Genomic DNA, 16057 nt, shown 5'->3' with positions numbered 1-16057 from the left:
AATTATATTCATTGAAAAGCTGATAAATTGAATTGGAATTCAATGTAAGAATTTTAGAACTACCACATGTGAGTGAGATTGAATTGCTGAAATTTTGTATCTGTCTGTCTCAGCTGCGTGTTCATATTCTGACACCATTCGCGCTGATTCTCGTTTAGGCATAACACTTGGCTTGCAGGAGGTAATTTCCAATGAATTTTGCAATTTCCTGATCATGTATTTGAAGGTAGCATCCATAGGCTTTAATTGATCGTGTTTATACTTCAATTTCAGGATAGTGTCTTTACTATTAGTCCTGTTGCTGCGAATAACTCCCCTTTGCCCCCTTATCCCATGAGTAGTTCTACCGAATTGGCCCTCCATAGAAAAACTTATCAATTCCCTGCAAGTAAAAAAGGGCTGATATTCCCTCGCTGTTACATTGGATGGAATGACCTTGTAGATCGCTTAGAGCCGAGATATGCGAGTGTTTGGGACCAAGTTGGCATTAGGGATTTTGTTCGTTTGACCCGTCATGAAATTACTCCTTGTGTGAATGTACTGGAGGGGGTGCTGAATTATTAGTCACTGGTATGTAACTCGTTGGTCCTTCCATTAGGACCCATGTCTATCACTTTACGTGATGTAGTTGCTTTGACGGGGTTGCCTATTATTGGAGAGAAAGTCCCGAGTTGTGTCGAGACAAATGCGTTCCCTGAAGTGAAGGCTATCTTATCCAAAGAGGCCGGGACGTATGTCCAAATGATCAGAAGGAAATTGGATAAGAGAGAGTTGGATGATGAGGATCATGTGCATTTTCTGTGGATGATGCTTAGTAATTATATCTTCGAGCCGTTAGGCCTCAGACCTACTGCAGAAATATTGATCATCGCTAAGGCTCTGGCTTCGGGCCGCCGTTTAGCTCTTGGCACCATGTTGTTGGCCTCCACATTCCACCGCCTAGCTCTTACAGTTGAGGATAGACCATTCATAAAACCTAGAGGTGGTTTGTGGCTGTTGCAGCTGTGGCTTTTTATCTATTTCCCTCATTTGGCCACCGTATCGTCAATGGAGACTTCGGGGCATCTTGGCGTGGACCTTTGCTATAGCTCTTCGAGTTTGGCTGTTAGTGTGGTTGTGAGATTTCTTCGTACTTTAGTGCCATCTACTCATAACAAGCTGTTTCTTTTTTGGGAAAAGGGTAACTTGTGTCTACCATCTTAGGCTCTCTCTTACTTGTCTGCTGCCCCCCATGAAGGTGCTGAATGGTGGATGACGGTATGTGCGACACGTCGGTTACACCATGGGGTGAACCGAACCAGAATCTCTCTCTTACTTTATATGCACCCTGTCTTTGGGCACATCAATTAGGCTTTTTCCAATCTATCCCGGGGCAACTCCCATTCCCTACCCCTTCTCAGCGGTGTGGGGCTAGTGATGAAGATATAGCGGCTGCGGTTCTGGATGCAGGATATGATCAGGGACCACTTCTGCTTGGATCGGATCAACCTTCGTTTGATGCTTGGTGGGAGACCGTTTTTCAGCATTGCATCCCACCTGTTGGTAAGTTCTTTTGCTTTATTTAGTTATATATTTTTTATATTTTTTTTTTGTAGACTCAAGCGGTAGCTCAGGGAAAGACAACAATCCGAATTTCCTAGCTCCGAATGTGCTTGACACCAATGACAAGGGAAAAGGAAAGGCAGTCATGATGGATGAGGGAGAGCGGGTGGCTATTGCTGAAGGGCCTTCCGTGAGACCAAGGGAAGAAGAGGACTCCGACGAAGGCCTATACTTCGGTTTTGAGGATAAAACACTGGATCAACTGGGGGAACGTTGGAACTTGACGTCTTCGCTTGGCGCCTTGTCCCTTGATGAGGACTCGACTGAGGTGGCTATGACTCCATTGCAACTTCCGGCACGAACCCATCTTCCTTCCACGTCTTCCCTGAACCGACTGGTTCTTGCACCATTGTCTCAGGTTTGCATGATCTTGCTAATCTGTTATTTATGAGCCATGCTTGAGATAAATTGTTTAGATTGATTGATTGAATTGCTGAAATATGGCAGGAATCAGCTCTTGTGCGTCCTTTGTTGGTCCCTGTCGGTCTTAAAGCTGATAATCCTTTTGCTAGCTTGGATTTTTCATTTTTGAAAGGACCATCTACTGTTGCAGCTGATTCATCCTTGCCTAGTGATGACACGTTGAGTGACGCTCGTGCCAATCTTAGTAAGCTCGTCGCTTCTCCTCTTGACTCCTGGACTCCCACCCGTATTGAAAGGGCAATGACTGATTTTGATCTCATGATGGGTGCGTGTGCTCATCCTTTCAAAACTGAGCCGTTGAAATCCGCCAAGAATCACGTGTTGTTTTGCTATCAGTCCTATGTTACTGAGAAAAACGTGGCAGCGGGTCTTGCAGCGCGGGTTAGATCAAACATGGCGGAGCTTGAGTCCTATAGCAAGAAATTTAATGCTTTGGTTGACGCTGAAGAAGCGGATAGGCAACGGTTAGCCAAAATTGCAGCTGTAGAGGAGCGTCTTTTGGTATTAGAGAAGGAGGTGGCTGAAGCTCGAGCGTCTAAAGCGGAAATGGTTAGAGCCAGTTTCAGGTTTAGAGCTTGTTTCCCACGGATGGAGGAAGAGCTGGGCCGTGAGAAAGATCGATTGGCCAATCATTATGACGAGATGTTGGAATGGCACCAACAGAGCGAGCAACACAAAGAGGCTGCCTCCAAACTTTGTGAATCTTGGGCGAAATACCCAAAGCCTGATTTTTGTTTGTTTCCGTGAGGTACGTTCACGGGTTGCCTGTACTTTTCCTCTTTGTTTTGAGTTTGTGACCATGTACGCTCATTCTTTCATTTATTTATTTATGTAGCACAAATGGACATTATTTTATGAGCTAATTGCCGCCTGACCATTTGCTAATTTATCTATTTTTATGTCCTAAACATATGGTACATGTGAAATAATCGAAAATGCATAGGATACAAGGAGAAACGCAGGCATTAGTTGAAAATTGAAATGATTTATTGGTTAAGTTCCTACGTTAATTACATCCCACATATTTCGAAAAAACCATTTCTCCAAATACTTACCGTTAGTGCCGAGATAGACAGCACGCCCCGCGTAAGTTTGGCTACGCCCCGCGTGTAGGAGCCTCTGATCCTGGAGCGTCTCGTTGATGATGATTACGCGTGGCGTCTCTGGTGTTACGCCGCGCGTAGTCGAGCCTCTGGAGTATGATTTCTACGCGTGTCTGATCTACGCCCTGCGTATAGGAGGAGCGCTCTGCGTGTTTTGAGCTTCGAGCTGTCCTCTGGCAGTAGCTTCCTCTACATCTCACGGGCTGGCTGCTCCGCGTGTTATAAGTTACGCTCCGTGCGGTGTAAGACGTTCTCATCAGTTCCTACGTTAATTACGTCCCACATACTTTGAAAATATTTCTTCAAATATTTGCCGTTGATGTATCTCCTATGTTGTTCTCCGCCCAAACTCTTCAACCAATACGCGTTCCCGGGAAGCACCTTGTGGATTTGAAATGGTCCTTCCCAGTTGGACGACCACTTCCTAAGCTCACGGTCCTTCGTCCCAATTGGTAGGATTAGCTTCCATACTAGCTCGCCTTCTCTGAAGCTTTTCTTTTTCACTTTCTTGTTGTACACGTCTTCCACTTTCTTCTTTTGGATCATCATGCAATCGAGCGCTTTCTGCCTTTCGTAGTCCAAATCTTCTAGTTCCATGGTCATGGCTTGCACATAATTGTCCGGCTCCAAGTCATTCTGACGCATTACTCGCACTGAAGGCACGATGACTTCTAATGGTATTACTGCATCATGACCAAACGTTAGGAAAAACGGGCTCACTCCAGTCGCTCGTGTCTTAGATGTTCGCATGGCCCAAAGTGTTTCTGAGAGAACTTTATGCCACTCCCTAGGATTGTCTTCTAACATCTTCTCCAAGATTTGGATCAGGATCTTGTTGGATGCCTCGGCTTGACCATTCGCTTGTGCATAAAATGGAGTGGAATGAATCAATTTAATCCCGTACTCTTCTGCGAACTCATTCATATCTTCGCCTATGAACATGGTTCCTTGATCTGTGGTAATGGATTCTGGAATTCCGAATCTATGAATTAAGTTCTCTTTGATGAATGTTGAGCGATTTCCGCAAGTGCACGGTTTCGCTTGTAGTAATAAAAATATCGATCCCACAGGGATACGTTTTTTAACGAAAAACTTATTTTTGAATCTGTTAATTTCGAACTTGTTAGATTTACTATTGAATGTTAATGAAAAGTGAAATTTGTCTAATTGAATTTAGGAAAAATAATTGTTTAATTGAGTTTGTGGACTTTGAGTATTTGAAAATGCTAGATTAAGATTTTATATTAGAATATATCGATCGTTAGAAAAGTTTTCTGATTTAGGGATGAATTTTACAAAAACAGGAACATTTAGAATTTTTAGAAAAACAAATAAATGTATTCGTGTGCATTGAGCAAAGAAAACAACTTAAACTTTGTATTAATTATGATGATGAAATAAATGACGGAACCTCTAATTAATTGGCTTTGAACGTGGCAAAACCCTTTAGCCGGCATAATGCCCTTAACCAAATTAAAACTCTAACGAGATAATAATTTGCCTAAGTGTTCAACAAAGTTTCCTTGTAATGATTTTGAATTAACTACGTTTTAATGAAAACACCAGCAATCACTTTAGTGGGTTGGTTACCATAAGTGCTGCATAACGATTTATCGAATAGAACGGACTTTATTAGATGAAATATAAATTGATACAAGTTTACAGAGAACATGGAGCATCGAGTTCTTCGAGGGCGTGCAAGTGAACGGCTGATCAGTCCTTTCCTTGGGTTTCCTTAGAGGTTGTCAGGCTCAGGGGCGAACACTCTACTCAATCTTCTCGCTGTAACTTCGTAATAGGGATTCGGTCGGCCTCTACCAAAATGCAAACTAAAACTGGAACAATGTCTAAACGCTACTGTGTTTGTAATTAAACTATAAACAATATGTGTACCTCATCTTGTTTTGTACAGAATCTAATTTCTAACTCTCGAATTGTTTTTACTTAGAACTTATACATTAGTTCTACGCTCTGATTCTATATCTATATTACATAACATTACATCGCATTTTTCTCAACATCAACTCTTTATTTATAGATGTTGAAGGGTTGTTATTGAAGTGATATGTCCTTTTGTGAAAAGACGTATTCGTTGGTAAAGAGTCGTGTCTGTTGTTAAGAATTGTGTTCTTTGTGAAGAGTCGTTTCTATCCACCCGAACGAACGCGTTTCTTGATTTTCAACATGTGTTCATTGCACCTTTGGCAGAATTCTACACTTACCGAGAATGGGGATCCTCGGCCGTTAATGGGGGAACATCAAGTTAAGCTTTGGACGAAGGGAGGAAGTAGCTGAAGGACGCGTGTCGCGGCCGTGGGTGGTGGATTCGCGGTCGCAGTACGGTGCGTTTTTTCACTTCTTTGCTCTCGTTCATGTCTTTGACTTGGCGCTTTTGATTTACGTCGTCTTTGACTCCTTTTGTAGGGTTTTTCTTCTGTTTTTGATCCTTTTTCGTTCCTATTTGGATTTTACCAAATATTTAGGTACCTTGCAAGAAAGAAAGATATTCGAGAGTAAAAGTAATCTAAACAGATATAAATAACACAAATTTGTAATAAAAATGATGTAAATATTAATGATATTTTAGGTATATTTTGGGCTTAACAAATCTCCACACTTAATCTTTTGCTAGTCCCGAGCAAAATTTCACTGAATTTATTCCTTAACTAATCTCTTTATGAAAATAAAACAAATATCTTTGTGTTTACCTTTTAAATTAGTTAAGCCGAAAATACTAACTTCGCATGGCAAATTTATACGCAAAATATCAAACTAACTTAGTATAAATACGATATATCATTCGTCTTGTATTTCAATGTTTAAATTGAAGTATTCGGGACGATGTAAGCACGCATGTTATTGAGTCTTTCATCTCAAGGCATTTCAAAGCACCAAATTTCCTTTCCCAAACTTGAATTATTATATATGATTTATTAAGTTTAATTTATTTGCTTAGTTACGCCCGTGATAAGGGTGGTCCCGACCGTAACTTTATATGCATTTTATTTGTGTTCGCTTAAGAGGTATCGACCATGCCATGGGTGGACGCAATCGTTACTTTAAACTTTAAACACTCTTAATTTTTCTTATTTAAACGTTCCTTCCATACCTCGATTGTAATAAGGGTGGTCGCAATCGTGGCCAAAAGCACGCTTTTATTTATTTATTTCTTCGCTTTCATACCTCGACTGTGATAAGGTTGGTCTCAATCGTGGTCAAAAGTTAAGAATATGATTTTTTTTTTCTTTGATTATGAATTATAAATTGTAACTTGGGAAAAAGAAAGTTAGCACATTCATCCTATATTGACTTAAAATTCAACATGTATTATGGCTATAGTTTCCTTAAAAACTTCAATTGGTGTTAATGTAAGACAAAATCAAAACCGAGCTAAAAATTGTTAGTTCAATTTAATGCCTATAAACCTAATTGAAAATTTAAAATAAGATCTATTGTATCATGAATTTCATGATATAAAATAGAGATTAAAATTAAAGAATTTATTACTTAAATACATTCACTCGAAACAATTCTTACTTAAAATCGTGTCGAAGATTTGAAAAAAAATTTTTGAAAAATATTACCCGTATAGAAATATATTCTTTCTATCGATAATGATAACCTAAAAATAATCATAAAAAAATTTTAACTTATGATTAATTTATAAATGTATAAAAATGTTAAGTTTATAAAAGTGTTGCAATATACGTTGCATTTGTATTTGTGAAAACAAGTGTTGCATAAAATAATAAAAAAAATTTGTTTTGTTGCATTCATTCGTTTGTATAAAATGATATATGTATATATCTCCTCCCACACTGAAATTGGACCATGTCCTCATTGGTGTAAAATTGAGATAAAACATTAAAAATAAAACATACGAAAATAAAAGAAAGATTAGCAAAGAAAAACATTCAACATAAAATTAAATTGGAATTGTACGAAACATAATAAATAGAAATGGACGAAACTGAAATTAAAACAATATAATAAGAAAATGAAAGATAAAACCTAAACATTCGGCGGGGAATCCGGAGGTGTTGGTGAAGTTTCCACATTTCGGCGACGGAAAAATGAAAGCATCCAATGCCGAGTCGATCTATGCTCACGCCTCAAAGTATTGAGGTGGTCATTCATCACCATGTTGTCCTCCACCAAATCATCAATTCTTAAATTCATTTGTCTATTATTTGCATTGATTTGGTTCAAAATACGCCTTAAATCCACCGGATCATCATCGCGAGTTGTTTGGGCTTGTGGTGCATCGTCCGCTCCGTCCTCCGCACCTCCTTCTTCGGTACCTACATTTTGGGAACTAGAAGTACCTCCACCCATAGTGCCACGAAGATGTGCAATACGGGAGGCATATGAAATAAAAACGGGAGGAACCGCAGAAACCAATAAATGAGCCCGCTCAAGAGCCGCAATGTCCAAAACCGGAACATACCCATGGTAGGTGGACATGTCATAAGTTGCCAATTCATCCCGTGCTCCCAAAACAATAGCGGTGATTAAATTACCGAGAGGGACTTGATTGGTATGAGCCCTCGAAGCACGATACAAATTGTCAAATATCATTCCAATGTTATCAACCTTTAAACCTTTGAATAAACAATCCCAAACAAACAAATCCCGGACTTGAATCTTCGAACTCTCAACACGACCAAATAGTGAAAAACTCAAATATTTGTGAAAGAAGAACACACAATTGTCCTTAATCAATTTGCTTGAAGTGTTTTTAGAGTCGAAAGAAGTTTGATCCGAAAGAGTTTGCCAAAAAGAGTTATTGTCGAAATCCTTAGGCTTATCATAAAAATCACTAGTAGGGAAACCAAACATATTCCCCATAGCCTCATAATCTATGGTATAGGTAGTACCATTATTCCTAAAAGAAATTTCCGTTTTCTTTTTGTTCATCTTCAAAGTAACCAAAAACTCAACCACATAATCTGTAATTTGGGGAAAACGCATAGAAGCAAAAGTTGCCCACCCCAAAGTTTCAATAAAAGTATCAATTTGAGTAGCGAAGTTCAACTTCCTTACCGAATCAAAGTCAAGAAACTGCATGTCCACGAACTTACGAGTGGCGTTTGAAAAATGCTTGAAACGTCCAACTTCTTCCTCGGAATGAATATCGAAATAAGCCCCGCAACCAACACGAAGGCGATTAGCCTCGGTGACAGCCGGCTTGTGTCCAACACGCTTTGCTCTAGGCATGGTTATGGTGGTTAGGGTTAGAAAAATAAAAGATGAAAAGAGAAAAGCTTGAGGTTGAAGATGAAGTAGAAGTTGTATTGAGTCTTGAATTTGAAAGGTGTAGGTGATTGAAAAGGGTAATGAATAAATTGGGAAGAGTAAAAGTAAGGTATTGGGAAGAGGTTAGAGTAAGGGATTGGTTAAAATTGGAGGTGATGTGAGGTTTGTGTAAGTAATAGGGATATATAGGGTTGAATAGGAAGAGTAATAGTTAGATTAGGAATAGGGATAGGCTGAAAATAGGCAAAAATCCGGACTGATGAGTGCCTTAACCACGCGTGTCGCGACCGAGGACGCACATTCGCGGCCGCAGCACGCGTTTTTTAGAGAATTTTTCTCCGAATTTCTGTGTGCTGCTTGCTGAAGTTACCGAGAATCTGCCATTCTCGGACGCGGATCAGCCCCTGGTCCCCCAAATTCTGCAGATTAACTCCATTTTGTGTATTTCCTTGATAAATTTTATCCTGAACTCCTTGAAAATGTAATCTGTACTTAAAAACATAAGTGTAAAACATTAAATGATAAGGAAAACCAAAGGTTTATCCTTATTAATGGAAAAATAAACGTAAATGCTTTAATTAATGTATGTAAGTTAAGAATATTAAAGGTTTTGAACTAAAATTAATTTAAGCATTTATGTTTGTTCAATAATGTAAGTTAAATGAATCTTTATTTAAGGAATTAAAACTTAGTTATTAACATTTAACTAGTCATGAATTTACTAAAGTTTCATTTAATAGATTCATTAGTGTAGAATAATGAAAATAATGATAGTTTAACCATATAATCAAAATCAGGATATAATGCAAAAGAGAAATTTTTATTTATTGGAAATATGTATAACATATATACAAACAAAACAAACAAAACAAACAAAGCTATGCTATAAATTCGTCCCTTTCAATCGGGATTTCCTTAGCCCTATAGCGGTCTATTTTCATCTGCACGAAAGCTTGACGTTCTGGTGCAGAAAGAAAATGTGGGCCTGATCGAAATACTCGTTTCACTAGACCTTCATATTCTAAAAATTCATAGTCTAGCGTCGGAAAAGATTCAGCATCACTCCAAGGAACAGAAATACTTCCCTTGGTCCCTAGAATTATTCCACATATGATATTCCCGAATCCAACCTTCTTAGCCTTGGATCTAGACGCGGCAACAAGACCCTCCATCAGAATCTTTGAAGAATCAACCATGTTGCCTTGAAATATATCTCCAAGAACATAAAGATCAGTGTCTTTGACCACACTACTGAATGTGCGACCGAACAGACTGTGACTCAGAAATTTATGCAAATACAGCATAGAGTTGGAGTGAAAAGACTGATTATAGGCAAGTTTAGGATTGAAATGCCAGAATCCGGTGAGCATTCTCCAAATATCAGTGGATGTCATGTCTCTTCCAGGATGACGTTTGATAGTATCCTTTAAGGGAAAACCAAACCAAGCATGCAATTCAGGATATCCAAAAGTAAAGGTTTTGCCATCCCGACGAAAGCTAAGACGCACCCGACGCTTGTTAACAAAACGAACCGTACAGAAGAATTCGAATATCCAGTCTCCAATTATAGGAAACTTCATATCAACGAATTTGGTCCATCCTAAACGTTCCATATAGCGACTCATATCGTCTCTAATTCCTAGTTGATCATTAAGAAAGTCATCCATGTATAACATTCCTACAAAGAATGTATATCGATGCCTCAAGAAGCGCCTTCCCTCATCATGATTGAAGATAGGAAAGTTACATCCATAGCGCTCTGATATGTCAGTACATTTATTGCGTGAAGCAACAACTTTCTTAGATGGTGTGTTTTTAGAAGTCATGGTGTTTGGAATGAGTAAGGAAGCAAAAGGTTCTGAACTTAGTTTCTGGTTTGATGAATTGTAAGAATATCAGAGAATTGTTCTGACAGAGATGAAAAGAATGTAACAGAAAACTAAACCTCTAGAACCTATTTATAAAATCCTAGGATGAAAAGAGGCGTTGTTTTGAAGTGAAAGGCATAAAATCAGACCTCTTAAAAATGAAGAAACTCAATTTTTCGTTTCTGAAAAGTTGTGTCTGCTGGAAGATGAAGAACACAGGTCTGATTTCTGCAGAAATTCACCGTGTCGCGACCGAGGATTCTGAGCCGCGGTCGCGACACGCTGATTTCCTTGCGGAAATCAGGCGTCAAAACCTCTATTTTCTGATCCTCTACCGAGAATCCCTATCCTCGGTAAGTTCAGAATTTTCCTGTCTATTTGAAAATCAATTGAAATCAGAATTCTCAACTGAGAATCCCAAATCCTTTGAAAGTTCAGAACTTCCCTAGCTAACTAAAAATACCCAAATTCTCAACTGAGAATTTTAAATTCTCTATAAGTTCAGAAAATTCCTTATCTTTTTAAGAATTCTAAATATGTGAATTCTCAACTGAGAATTCCAAAATCTCAACTGAGAATCACTAAATTTCTTCTAACTCACATTAAATCCCTAAAATTTAATTAAAATCACGACTTGAATATATTTTTTATGTATCTAAAATTCTAACATAAAGTGATATAATTTAAAACAAAATAAAATAAATAAAAATAATAAAAAAAATAAACTATGTGTAGAAAAACGAAATGATTTATATGTCAGGTAATCTTGTTACGAAATCAGTTCCTATTTCAGAAATATTTTCGTAATAAATTTTACATCGATTATCATTAACTTTGAAACGATTGCCGTTAGTTTCCTCAAGTTCTAAAGAACCATAGTCGAATGTTTTGATGACTAAATACGGTCCTGTCCATCTGGACTTAAGTTTTCCTGGAAATATACGAAGCCGTGAATTAAATAACAGCACCTTATCTCCAACATTAAAGTGTTTGACTTTGATCTTGGCATCGTGCCATTTTTTCACTCTTTCTTTATAAATCCTCGCATTTTCATACGATAGATGACGTAACTCATCTAACTCATTTAAATTGAGCAAACGTTTCTTTCCTGCTTGTTGTAAATCAAAATTAAGTTTTCTAATAGCCCAATAGGCTTTATGTTCTAATTCGACTGGCAAATGACATGCCTTTCCATACACCAAACGGTATGGAGTCATTCCTATTGGTGATTTAAATGCAGTACGGTATGCCCATAGCGCATTATTGAGTTTTTGTGACCAATCTTTTCTTGATGATGAAACAGTTTTCTCTAGAATCCATTTGAGTTCTCTATTTGAGATCTCCGCCTGACCATTTGACTGAGGATGGTATGGCATTGACACGCGGTGGCGTACTCCATACCTTTTCATAAGTATATCAAAATTTCGATTCATGAAATGGGTACCGCCATCACTAACAACGACTCTAGGACAACCAAATCTACAAAATATATCGTCAAGAAAATTAACAACTACTTTAGAATCATTCGTAGGGGTTGCAATTGCTTCAACCCACTTCGAAACATAATCAACGGCTACTAATATGTAAGTTTTACCATTGGAAGGCGGAAAAGGTCCCATGAAATCTATTCCCCACATGTCGAAGATTTCAACTTCCAATATGTTTGTGAGGGGCATCTCATCTTTCCTTCCTAAATTTCCTGTTCTTTGGCATTTATCACAACGAGTGATAAATGAACCAACGTCTTTAAACATCGTAGGCCAAAAGAAACCACATTCAAATATTCTAGCTACCGTTTTATTAACTCCATTATGTCCTCCGTATGAGCTGGAATGACATTCCGATATTATAGATTCATATTCATTTTCTCCAACGCATCTCCTAATTATCCCGTCACCACATGATTTGAATAAAAAGGGATCTTCCCAAAAATACTGTTTAATGTCGAAGAAAAATTTCCTCCTTTGTTGGAAAGATAATCCTTCCGGAACAATATCGGTTGCAAGATAATTAGCAATATCTGCATACCATGGTGACATGACACTTTCTACTTGATAGAGATGTTCATCGGGGAAATCATCTCGTATACCGATAGTTTCACCTATAGGACCGTTTTCATCTTCTAGTCTTGATAGATGATCGGCGATAAGGTTTTCTACTCCCTTTTTGTCTTTAATTTCTATATCAAATTCTTGTAACAACAAAACCCATCTAATCAGACGCGGTTTTGCATCTTTCTTAGCAAATATATACGTAAAGCTGCGTGATCTGTATAAATAATAACTTTAGATCCTAACAAGTATGACCTAAACTTATCACATGCAAATACTACGGCTAACATCTCTTTTTCTGTTGTTGTGTAATTTAACTGTGCACCGGACAATGTGTGACTTGCATAATATATAACATGTAATCTTTTATCCTTTCTTTGACCTAAAACACATCCTACAGCTAGGTCACTTGCATCACACATGATTTCAAAAGGCAAATCCCAATCGGGTTTAGCAATTATGGGTGCACTGACTAAGGCTGTTTTCAATGTTTCGAAAGCTTTAATGCAATCTTCATTAAAATCGAAGGTTGAATCCTTCATAAGAAAATTAGTAAGTGGTTTGGAAATCACAGAAAAGTTTTTTATAAATCGTCTGTAAAAACCTGCATGTCCTAGAAATGATCTTACTCCCTTGACATTTGTTGGTGGGGGTAATTTTTCTATTACTGAAGTTTTTGCTCTATCCACTTCTAATCCTTTTTCAGATATTTTATGACCTAAAACAATTCCTTCGTCAACCATGAAATGACATTTTTCCCAATTTAAAACTAAATTCGTTTCTTCGCATCTAGAAAGAACTTTATCTAAGTTTTTTAAACATGCATCAAAAGAATCTCCATAAACTGAAAAATCATCCATAAATACTTCCATGATATCTTCAATGAAATCATTAAAAATTGCAGTCATACAACGTTGAAAAGTTGCTGGTGCATTACATAGACCAAAATGCATTCTCCTATATGCAAATGTTCCATAAGGACATGTGAAGGTTGTTTTATCTTGGTCATCCGGGTAAATATATATTTGAAAGAATCCGGAATAACCATCAAGAAAACAATAAAATGCATGACCGGCTATCCTTTCGATCATTTGATCAATGAAAGGTAAAGGAAAATGATCTTTCCTAGTTGCCTTATTTAGGTTCCTATAATCTATACAAACCCTCCAACCAGTGGTGGTTCGCATAGGTATTAATTCACCTTCATCATTCCTTACTACAGTTATGCCTCCCTTTTTGGGTACACAATGGATTAGACTAACCCATTCACTATCCGAAATAGGATAAATGATTCAATTGTCTAAAAGTTTAGTAATCTCATTTTTGACTACTTCTTTCATATTCGGATTTAAACGTCTTTGTCTATCCGCTTTAGGTGGCTTATCTTCTTCTAAGTGAATCCTATGCATTACAATACTAGGATTAATTCCTTTTAAATCTGAAATCTGCCATCCCATACTTCCTATTCTATTTCTAACAACTTCTTTCAATTTTTCTTCTTGATTTTCTGTTAATTTGTTAGAGATGATTATAGGTAGAGTATCACTTCCGCCTAGGAAAGTGTATCTCAGATGGTTTGGTAATTCTTTAAGTTCTAATTTAGGTGGAACTACTACTGAAGGCGGAACTGGTCCATCTTCTCGAATCAAAGGCTCTGGGTCCTTATCTTCTAATTCTTCACCCATTATAGGTTCTATTATTTCTTCTCTTTGAACAATGTCATTAACACATTCTTCAACTAAATCAAGTTTCATACAGGCGAAATCCTCCATAGGATATTTCATTGCTTGATTCATATCGAACTCGATCTTATCGTCACCTATTCTTAAAACTACTTTTCCTTCTGACACATCAACTAGAGCACGTCCCGTGTTCATGAACGGTCTACCAAAGATTAGTTGACAATTAGCATCATAAGCAAAATCTAAGATAACAAAATCAGTAGGAAAAATAAACTTGTCAACTTTTACTAAAACGTCCTCAATTATACCATATGGTCTTTTAGTGGATTGATCCGCTAATTGCAAAACCATATTGGTACGTTTGATGTCTTCTTCTAAACCTAATTTTTCAAAAATAGACAATGGCATCAAGTTTATACTAGCTCCTAAATCACAAAGACAACTTGGGAATTCCATATTTCCCAATTTACACGGAATGGTAAAGCATCCGGGATCTTTGAGTTTAGTAGGTAATTTGCTTGATACTATCGAACTACAATCTTCAGTAAGTGAAATGGATGAAATTCCTTCCCAACTAATCTTTTTTGAAATTAAATCTTTCAAGAATTTTCCATAGTTAGGAATTTGCGTAATTGCATCCATGAATGTTAAATTTATATGCAAATTTTTAAGTTTATCTAAAAATGATAAAAGTTGTTTATCATGGTCCTTATTTCGGACCTTGTGTGGAAAAGGTGGCTTTGGTACAAAAGGTTTCGTACTAGAGTCAATTGGTGTATCTTTTTGTTTTAATGTATCTTCTTTGGATTTTAGTAAATCATTTCTAGGTAAAGTTGAATTTCCGGGCATTTCCGGACCTAAGTAGTTTTTCCCTGAGCGAAGAGTGATAGCCTTAACATGCTCTTTCGGATTTTCTTCCGTTTGGCTGGGAAGACTTCCCTCTATGCGGGATGGAATTGATTTAGCAAGTTGTCCAATTTGAACCTCCAAATTATGGATGCTAGATGATTGGTTTTTGATAAGTTGATCGAATTTACTTTCGATCCGTTTAAAACCATCGTCTTGATTACTTACCTTTCCATTCATAGCATCTATAAATTTGTCGATTTTTGAAGATAAAGTGCTAATCGTATCTCTTGTTTGATTTTGATAATTATTCACACGATATTGATTAGCATTTGCATTATTATTATTATTACTATCTTTCCAGTTAAAGTTAGGATGATTTCTCCATCCAGGATTATAAGTATTAGAATAAGGATTAGTAGTTTGGTTTTGTCCTTGGACAAAATTTACCTGTTCTATCTCATTCATACCTTCGTAATCAATGTCTGTCTGGATCGGATTACCATTAGGATCGCACGGTGCCATAAACCTATCAACTTTGTGCGATAAGGCAGAAAATTAGGCTTGTAACATCGCAACTGGATCAAGATTCATTATACCTTTAACCGATGATGTACCTGAGGATGATGGTTTCGCCATTGGTATATGTCCACGCTCTGCGGGCCACATACTGCTGTTGATTGCCATTTTCTCCAAAAGTTCTCTTGCTTGGACGGACGTCTTCTTCATAAATAACCCTCCAGACATAGCATCTAATGAACCTCTAGTCGTAGGATTTAATCCATTATAGAATGTCTGCATTAAAAGTGCATCTGGCAATTGGTGGTGTGGGGATAAACGTTGAAGTTCTTTAAAACGTTCCCAAGCTTCATAAAGAGTTTCATTATCATTTTGGGTAAAAGATGTCAATTCTTTGATGACTCTTGCGGTTTTTGCTAAAGGAAAATATTTTGATAAAAACGCTTGGGCTAATTGGTCCCAAGTTTCAAATGTTGCAGCAGGCATAGAAGTTAACCAAATTTTTGCCTTATCCTTCAAAGTGAAAGGAAAGAGGCGAAGTTTGATTGCTTCGGCTGTTACATCAGTAATTTTAAAAGTATCACAAATTTCTAAGAAATTTGTCAAATGGGCATTAGGGTTTTCGTTAGGTAGTCCATAAAACGTTACGTTGTTTTGCAACATATTAAGCAAAGCAGGCTTAATTTCAAATTGATTTGCGTTTATAC

General features: G+C 37.4%; 1 non-coding gene across 1 annotated transcript; it reads left to right on the top strand.

Moving 5' to 3' along the window:
• The first annotated feature begins 15648 nt into the window (after window positions 1-15648).
• On the top strand, window positions 15649-15755 carry LOC136221282 (small nucleolar RNA R71). The gene has a single exon (XR_010685056.1). It is a non-coding gene; the product is annotated as a small nucleolar RNA R71 (small nucleolar RNA).
• The last annotated feature ends 302 nt before the right edge of the window (window positions 15756-16057 follow it).

This window comes from Euphorbia lathyris, chromosome 2, assembly GCF_963576675.1.
Source record: "Euphorbia lathyris chromosome 2, ddEupLath1.1, whole genome shotgun sequence".
NCBI classification, from domain to species: domain Eukaryota; kingdom Viridiplantae; phylum Streptophyta; class Magnoliopsida; order Malpighiales; family Euphorbiaceae; genus Euphorbia; species Euphorbia lathyris.
Note: the sequence above shows the minus strand (reverse complement) of the source record. Positions and strands in the feature narration are given on the sequence as shown.